This window comes from Petaurus breviceps, unplaced genomic scaffold (genome assembly GCF_028583685.1).
Source record: "Petaurus breviceps papuanus isolate PSGF00001 unplaced genomic scaffold, PetGlider_PUasm1.0 90822, whole genome shotgun sequence".
In the NCBI taxonomy this organism is placed as follows: Eukaryota; Metazoa; Chordata; class Mammalia; order Diprotodontia; family Petauridae; genus Petaurus; species Petaurus breviceps.
The window spans coordinates 8,212,483-8,221,979 of record NW_027187351.1 but is presented as its reverse complement, the minus strand read 5'-3'; the positions used below and the strand labels follow the sequence as shown (position 1 = coordinate 8,221,979).

General features: G+C 32.8%; 1 pseudogene; it reads right to left on the bottom strand.

Moving 5' to 3' along the window:
• LOC138148064 (eukaryotic translation initiation factor 3 subunit H pseudogene) overlaps positions 1–8,886 on the bottom strand; it is a 17,060-nt pseudogene extending 8,174 nt beyond the window's left edge.
• Positions 8,887–9,497: the final 611 nt, after the last annotated feature.

Genomic DNA, 9,497 nt, shown 5'->3' with positions numbered 1-9,497 from the left:
AGAGAGAGAGAGAGAGAGAGAGAGAGAGAGAGAGAGAGAGAGAGAGAGAGAGAGAGAGAGAGAGAGAGAGAGAGAGAGAGAGAGAGAGAGAGAGAGAGAGAGAGAGAGAGAGAGAGAGAGAGAGAGAGAGAGAGCGAGAGAGAGAGAGAGAGAGAGAGAGAGAGAGAGAGAGAGAGAGAGAGAGAGAGTTGTTAGGACAACAAAAAGAAGAGAAAATAAAATAATATTTAACCCAAAGCCCAAAGTCCATTGGTATGGGACTCTCTCCTTGTTGGCAAAGATCAATGCCTTGTACCTTCATGAGGAGCACAGAGGATTTGGCAAGAACAAGAGAGAAATCCTTTTTATTTATTAATAAATTGGAGACTATAACCCCTGTAGTAAAGAGATACCATATTGGATGTTCTTATGAGCAGGTGATGAGTGATGGCCATTTGCCAAGGAAAAGGCTGAGGAAGAGATACTGTCCACCATCTGTACAAAGACTTTTTGACACAGATATAGGCAATGAAAATGTATCCAGTGAAGGAAACTGCATATTAAAGGGCAAGAGAACTAAAGTCAGAGGCAACTCACTTTTTGAAAACTTACAGAGACTCCTAGGGTATAGATTCAACACACTGAAATATAACATACTGGTTATAATCTGACATAGTTACCAGTTTAGTTATATAAAACAGGTTTATAATGATCATACTGATCATTCCATACCATACTTTGGTATAAGTAGGCAACAGTACAATAGACTGCCCATGTGGTATATACCTTGAAAGTATAGTAATTGTATAAGTTTACTGCTAAACATGTATTATTGCATGTTTAAGTACATTTGTTTATTATTTTGCAGTTATATTCACTTGATTTGTGCTTTATTCTTTCTATAGTTCATTTAGTTGCATATATGCTATTACCTATAGTTATTATACATGTGCATGTATATACATATTTATATGTACACATATATATGTATGTGTCTGTATGTATGTGCACATACATACAATTACATATACATGCACACACACATACACATCTATCTCTACTGACAGTGTTATTATGGAGCTAGCTAGCCTTGCTTTATTAGCCATGTTTATTGTTTCTGATTGATTGCTATGCACTATGGAAAAGAACGTACTTTTGAAGTGTGTATTTGTTATGTCTTATATGTAGTTAGACAGTTGCCACTGTAGTATCTTCCCAGGTGATGCTCTGTATAGGGCAATCTGTGATGTATGTATTGGTAATTACCATTATCTTTATTTTAACTTCAGTGGTACCAAAGGTTAGTTACCTGTGACACCAGGAAAATAACTTTTTTGCTTAAAAGCATAGTTTATCAAAATTCATCCTTCTTTACTTTCCTGCATTATTTAATACTATTAATAATTACTATAATAGCATTTTTGCAGAACTTTAAGGTTTGTGAAATGCTTTGCAAATATAATCAAATTAGATCCTCACAACAATCTTGGAAGTAAGATGCTATTATTTTTCTCATTTTAGAAATGAGGAAACTGAGACAGAGAAGTGCTAAGTGACTTGGCCAGGGTCACACAACTAATACTTGTCTGAGACTTGACTTGAGTGTGTTTGTGTTTTTACTGTGGAGTTAAAGGTTTTGAACTTGCTCCAGGTGGTCTTGCCAAGGGACTGAAAAGAGTTTAAGACTAGAGGAGGAATGCAATCCAAGTTCCAAAGCCCATTGCTATGGTATTCTCTCTTCATTGGTGGAGATCAATACCACATGCCTACATGAATCAGACTTAAGAAGAGAAAAGAAAGATTTCTTTCATCTGTGAAATATCTTCAAACTCTGCAAACACTTCAGGTGATTCTGGCTTCCAACGTCATGAGAAAAGATCAACGATGCTACCCCCACATCAATTTGTTGAAGGGATATTAAGACTTCAGGAGGAAGCTGACATGAGCAGAGTTGTCAATATTCACTCTATCCCCTTCCCAAGCATGTTATAGATACTTCATACTACATACTTCAGGAAATTCCCTCTTGTGTGATATCCAGAAATTTCTTTCTTGGTTGAGATGAGTTTTTCTTTGACCATATATCAATTGGTGAATGACTGTTATTCTTTTCAAGTTTGACTCAGTTCCTTAAACATTTTAGGAATGAGAACTTTATCAGTGAAACAACATAAATTTTCTCATTTTCCTGATTTTCTTCTCATTTTAGCTGTATTGGTCTTGTTAGTATAGATATCTATTTAATTTTATAGGATCAAAATTATACATTTTACATCTCATGAACCTTGCCATATCTTATGTGGTCAGGAACTCTTGCCCTTACCCTAAATTTTACAAGAAATATCTTCCCTGCTTCTCTAATATGGTTATATCACTTATTATGTTTGAATCGTGGACCCATTTTGAACTTATCTTAGTATATGGTGTGGGATGTTGATCCATCTCTAAATTTTGCCAGACTCTCATGTTAATACACTTCCATATATTGTGGACCTAATATATTCCATTAATAAACAACTTTATTTCTTATATAGTACTAAATTATTTTGATGATATAACTTGGTAATTTATAGTTTGAGATTGGGTATGGTAAGATGTTGATCTATGCCTATTTTCTGCCAGACTGCTTTTTAGTTTTTTTTGTCAGTGAGTTCTATCTCCAAAGCTCTGATTTTGCGTTTATCAAATACTAGATTACTGTGTGCATTTGCTTCCATATATAGTATATCTAATATCTTCAAATGATCAATCTGTATCTCACCCACTATCAAATTCTTTCAATAATTACAACTTTGTATTATAATTTGAAATCTGACACTTAGTTCCTTTTCCTTTCCATTTCAATATTTTATTCCCATTATATCCTTTTCTTCCTCCAGATAAATTTTATTAGTATTTTTCCCCTAGCATCATAAAATAATTCTTTGGTAGATTGGTTTGTATGGCACTGAATAAGTAAATTAATTTAGGTAGTATTGCCTTTTTTATTATACTGTCTTGGCCTACCTATGAGTAACTAATATTTCTCCTATTATTTATATCTATATTTATGAGAAGAGCATCTTTAAATTGCATTAATGCTATTCAAGTGTGTGTCTTGGAAGGTAAACTCTCAAATATTTTATGTGATCTGTAGTAATTTGTATTGATTTCTGCCAGATATTGTTGGTAATATATAGAAATGTTGATGATTTTTGTGGACTTATTATATAACCTGAAATTTTATTGAAATTGTTGTTTGATTATTTTTTTTGTTGTTGTTGATTTTCTAGGGCTCTCAAGGAAAACCATCATGTCATCTGCAAAAAACAATTTTTTTTGTTTCCCCATTGCCTACACTTATTCTTTCAATTCAATTTTCTTGTCTTATTGCTATAACTAATATTTTTATTACTATATTGGATGGCAGTGGTAATAATGGGAATTCTTTCTTCACCCATGATCTTATTAGAAGATTTATAGCTTACCCCCATTACAAATAACTTTTGCTCTTGGCTGTAGATAAATACTACTTATTATTCTAAGGAAAGTTTCTTTTATTCCTGTATTTTCTAGTGATTTAAATAGAAAAATGCATTGGATTTTGTTAAAAGCTTTTTATGCATCGATTAAAATATGAATATGATTTTTGTTATTTTTGCTAAAAATCTATATACATATATATGTTCACTAGGGAAATTGATTTATAGATTTCTTTTTTATGTTTAAAACTCTCTTTAAAAAAAGACAGACAAAAATAATTGGAAAAATGTTAATTACTCATGATTGTTCCATGCCCGTAAAATAAAATGGATAATAAGTACCTAGTAGATGTCAGAAACTGTGCTAAGTGATAGAAAAGCAAAGAAAACCAAAAATGGTTCTTGCCTCAAGGGGTTTAGAATCTTATAGTACTGCCTAAGTTAATTTACTTAGTTAGTGTCAAAGTAATCTAGCTACCAAATGATTATTTTATATAGTTAGAAAAAAAAATTCATCTAGAGATTCTCAAGGGAAATAATTTTAAAAAGTGGGAAGGAAGGGGGCTTCAAACTGATACATCTCAAACTATGTTACAAAGCAATAAATAATCAAAGTTACTTGTTTCTAGTTTAAAAATAGGCAAATTATTGAAGCAAATTATGTATACAACATATAGAGTTAATAGAAAAAGGTAAGAGTGTTGAATCAACCCAAATAACACATGTCTACCTAGATCATGAAAAAATTTACTAGGAATACTAGAAAGCAGACTATCAGGACTTAGGTTGATACCAAGACCTTGTACTATATAAAAAAGGTGAGTTTGAAATGGATATACACTACACACATATATGTATGTATGTATGTTTTTATATATGCTTGCATGCATGTATGCATATAGGCATCAGTTAAGAACAGTTGGAACCAAACCTGGAACAACTGATTGGTTTAAGATTGGAAAAGGGTTATGACAAGGTTGTACATTGTCACCTTATTTATTTAACTTATATGCAGAATACATCATGCAAAATGTCAGCCTGGATGAATCAGAAGCCAGGCTTATGGTTTCCAGGAGAAATATCAACAATCTCAAATATGCAGATGATATCATTCTGATGGAGTAAATGAAGAGGAATTAAGAAGCTTCTTGATGAGGGTAAAAGAGGAGAGTGGAAAAACTGTCTTGAAGTTTAACATAAAAAACACACACACAACTAAGATCTTGGCAGCTTGGTCCCATTACTTTCTAACAAATAGAAGGAGAAGAAATAGAAGCAGTGTCAGATTTTATATTCTTGGGCTCTAAGATCTCTGCAGACAGCAACTGCAGCCATGAAATGAAAACACACTTGCTCCTTGGAAGGAAAACTATTGGAAATCTGAACAGCATAATAACAGCAGAGACATCACCTAGCCAACAAAGGTCTATATAACAAAGTTATGGTTTCCCCAGTAACCATGTATGGTTGTAAGAGTTGTACTATAAGAAAAGCTAAACTCTGTAAAATAGATGCTTTTGAATTGTGGTGCTGGAAAAGACTTTTAAGAGTCCCTTGGATAACAAGGAGGTCAAATCAGTTAATACTTAAACAAATTAATTCAGGCTATTCACTAGATGGTCAAACACTGAAGCTGAAACTTAAATACTTTGTCCACATTATGAGAAGACGGGATGGTAGACAGGCAGGCTACAGGCTGGCAAATGGGGTCACTTACTGATCAAATGCTCATGGCCATTTCCCCATGTTAGACAATAGAGGAATGACAAGGAACAGAGGGGTGACAAAAATAGCCAGGAGACTTTTCATATCATTGAATTATCTCGAACACACTGGTCTTTGTCCCCTACTCAGCAGAAAGAAAGGATGGAGATCCTCTAATTTGCTTCCTGTGATTAAGTAAGTGAACTACATAACAGCAAGTAAACTTGTAATCTTGTAGTTTAAAGTTTGGGGCCTACTATAAAACTAGACTGACTAAATGTATATTGATAGATAAGCATAATACAAATAATGGCTAACAATCACTACCCCTATGTAATCATACTAAACTGATTAATTCTGATCAGAAAAAAAAATAGAGGTTCAATTAAAATCATCTGTCTCATTTGTTATGGCCCATGAGGTCATAAAGAGTTGGACATGACTGAAGAACAGAACAATAATAGCTACAAAGTCATTATAAACAGAGGAGTAAAAAAGAAAATGCCTTGCAATTATGGATAAGTGAATAGTTCATGATCTACAATAGAGAAAATAAAACGGACAATTGATGATTGTAATTACATATTTGGGATTACACTGTGATCATTGTGACTATATTTGTGATTACATAATTAAAAAAAAAGTTATTCCAAAAGCAAAAGTGAAGGAAATAGTTAATGTGTGGGAAAAAAAAAGTTTTGCATTAAATTTCTCCCTTGACTTCCTCATTTTAATATTATCAATGAATTGATGCAAGTTTCATTATCCTTATCCTTATCATTATCCATGATCAATATTTGAGGAGAAAAAAACACTATGTATGTTGTTCTAGGGAGGGGGTAGCATAAAAGGAAGGAGGGATGAAGAATGAGGGAATTTTAATTCAAAGATTGAACTGGAAATTTCACTTGTTATACTGTTTTTGTTGACTTCCTTTTTTTCCCTTTTGCCCAAGAATAGGGAATAATGCTCCATTTTTCTTCCTGGAATCAGCTTATTTTCATGTTTATATCCTTTAAAACTTCCAGTTCTTTTTTTGCACTAATTTTTTTTAGCATTGTTTTCCCACCCTGTGTAACTACTACTTTAAAAATAATGAACATAGGACTTTACATTCATCCATGTTAAATTGTACCTTATTGAATTCAGCCCACCATTCTAGCCAATCATGACCAGAACATCCCATTTGCCATGATTTAAAGGTGGAAGGGTCTTCAGAGACTACTCTATTTTCCAGATGAGTGAACTGGGGCCTAGAAAGAATAAATGACTTGTCCAATGTGAAAAAGGTAAAAAGTTTTAGAACTTTACTCTGTCATTCAGTAAAAGCATCACCAAAACTTGATCAAGTTCTTCTCAAAATATTTTTTCGTGAGTAAAGCACCGGCCCCAGAGTCAGGAGGACCGGAGTTCAGTTCCAGCCTCAGAAACTTAACACCCACACAAAAAAACTAGCTGTGTAACCTTGGGCAAGTTACTTTACCCAAATTCCCCTCCAAAAGGAAAAAAACACCTATTTTTTCACTTCAAATTGTATGGAGGCAAGAAGGGAAAATGTAAGAGAAGGGAAAAAGTGAAGGAAGCTGATAAAGAAACTCTAGGTTGAACTGCTCTTACTCAGAATAACTCATATAACATATATAAAAACTAATAATAACAATAATAATTGAATGCAATTAAAGCAGCCTAAATAAAGGAAGAACTGATGCCTGGGAGCTAGACGGCATAGTGGATAGAGTGCTCAGCCTGGAGTCAAAAACACCTGAGTTCAGGTCTAGACTAAGACATTTACCAGGTATTTGACCCTGGGCAAATCATTTTAGGTCTGTCTGTCTGAATTCCCTCAACTATAAATTGAAGATAAAAATAGCACCTACTTCACAGGGTTGTTGTGAGGATCAAACATGATAATATATTTAAAGTGCTTAGCACAGTACCTGGCAACTAGAAAGTGCTTAATGAAATTGTGTTCTTGCCCTAAGCCATCACTTTTACCTTACCTAATTAGTCCTTGCTTCAACATCCTCATACAATATTAGAATACACATGAGTACTGAAAAAAATTAAAAAGCTGAGATCACTTTTCTCCTACTGGGCAAGAATGAAATAGTATGTCAACAAAACACAACATATTTATTGTACTACTCCTTTTGAATAGTTACATATTTGGGGGCTAAATACCAAAACACTAGACACCAGGTGACAAAGCTTTTACCAATAGCTACTCATTAGACAGCTAACTAAAGCAAAAAGAAGTCTCATTCAGTGTTGGTGGAAGAAGAACCTATTCTGAAGCATCAAAAATGTATAAACAGGTTAGCACACAACATATATTTTACTAACAATAGATTTGGGGAGTAGTGAAGACCACCATATTGTGAAACTACATAAAACCGTTCAATCATTGAGTGCTCACCTCATTCCCGTTCTCTGTCTCTGTCTCTGTCTCTCTCTCTCTCTGTGTCTCTCTGTCTCTGTCTCTGTGTCTCTGTCTGTTTGTCTGTCTGTCTGTCTTTCTCTCTCTCTCTATATATATATATACGCACACACACACATATATGTGAGTGTAATATATACTTTTATTAAATTGTCTAAAACAATAGATAGACATACATATATTTAAAAAGAAAGCATGCAAGCTCCAATAAGTGTGCTAACATCACATCATGCATATTAATGAAGTATAACTATTGGGGGCCATCATTGCTAAAGCTTTGTGTGAAGACTTTTCTTTAATTCTCTTGCTCTACTTTATTGCTAGAATGTAAGGCCTTAAGAAAAGGATTAATCCATAAATCAATTTTCTTGGTATATCCTACAGGGATAATAGAGAAAGAGGATGGGCATATAGCCAAATAGATACAAAAAGCTTATGAAAACCCCTATATGAAACAACATAATTTGCATATAAAATTCCCCAATATCAACCTGAGATTTCAAGTTTTGATTTATTTTACATGAAACTGAAAACATACATAGTATCATTCTTTTGGGAATATGCCTTTTGGAAATAATTCAAATATAAATGATTTTTTTTCATTTCAAGCATAGCATTGTCTGAAAATGAGCATTTCTATAAAGATACTGAAGTATAAAAACATTAAGTAGCTCATCTATTCTCCATTATGCATTGTAGTATAAAATGAGATTATTAATTTATATATATTGAAATTGTTTTCTACAAGGAATTGATTTACATATTAAATTGTATATCCTACGGCTATAATAAATCAATATCTTATTAATTAAATTATATTACCTTAAATGTTACTGTATAAATATATATTTTAACCACACATATTGATTCATGTATCCAAGTATATATATATATTTATACATACACATGGATATACATATATGTACACATGTATTTATCTATATAATTTTATACATATATGCTTTGAAATGTTTCCTCTATCCCACATATAATGTATTCTTTCTCCCAATTAAAATATGGGCCCCTTCAGAACAGAAAATTAGTCATTTTTATATGTATCCCTGGCACTTAGTGAAGTTCCAGGCACCTCATAGAAACTTTATTTTTTAAATTATTTATTATTGACCTATCTCTTAATTACTTCTTTTCCACATAACAACCTTTCAAATGCTAGAATACAGCTATCTTTTCTCCTCTAAATAGTCCTTTCCTCTACAAGTTAATATTCCCATTTCTTCAAACCAACTCACCTATTGTATGTTTTCTAATGCCAGCACTATCTTGTTGGTGCATCTCTGGACCCATTGCAATTTATCAATGTGCTTCCTAAGTGTTTTGTATCCAGAAGTATGTGTTAGTTTTTATATGTGTGCATGCATGTATGTACACATGTATGTATATATGCATGCATATGTGTATGTGTATTTATAAGTTTCTCAATCATAATTTTAACAAGAAATTGAAAAAGTATTAAATACAAGAATTGATATTCAGGGTAGTCAACTAAAGATCTTCCTCCAAATTAAAAAAATATATATATATTTTTTTTATTTCAAACCCTGTAAATTTTCATTTTTAAATTTTTTTGAGAGGGAACTCCATCCATCAACATCTTTAGGTTCAGTCATTGAAATATTTAAATGCTTTATTGAAATATTCTACTAATTTATTAGCTGTCAAAAAGAAAATGTGGCTCATTTGCATAATCTATTGTTCATGAGGCATTTCTAGATCTTTATGATTATGACATACTTTCCTTTGCTAATGACCACTGACAGTAATGTAAGTCAATCTCTCTGGCCCTTCATTTTCAAATTCCACTTCATTCCCCTTGTGGAACAAGGGACAGATGGGACAATATGGAACATTTGCCTATATTTACTCCTATGGCACATGTTCCACTTTTCATGACTTTT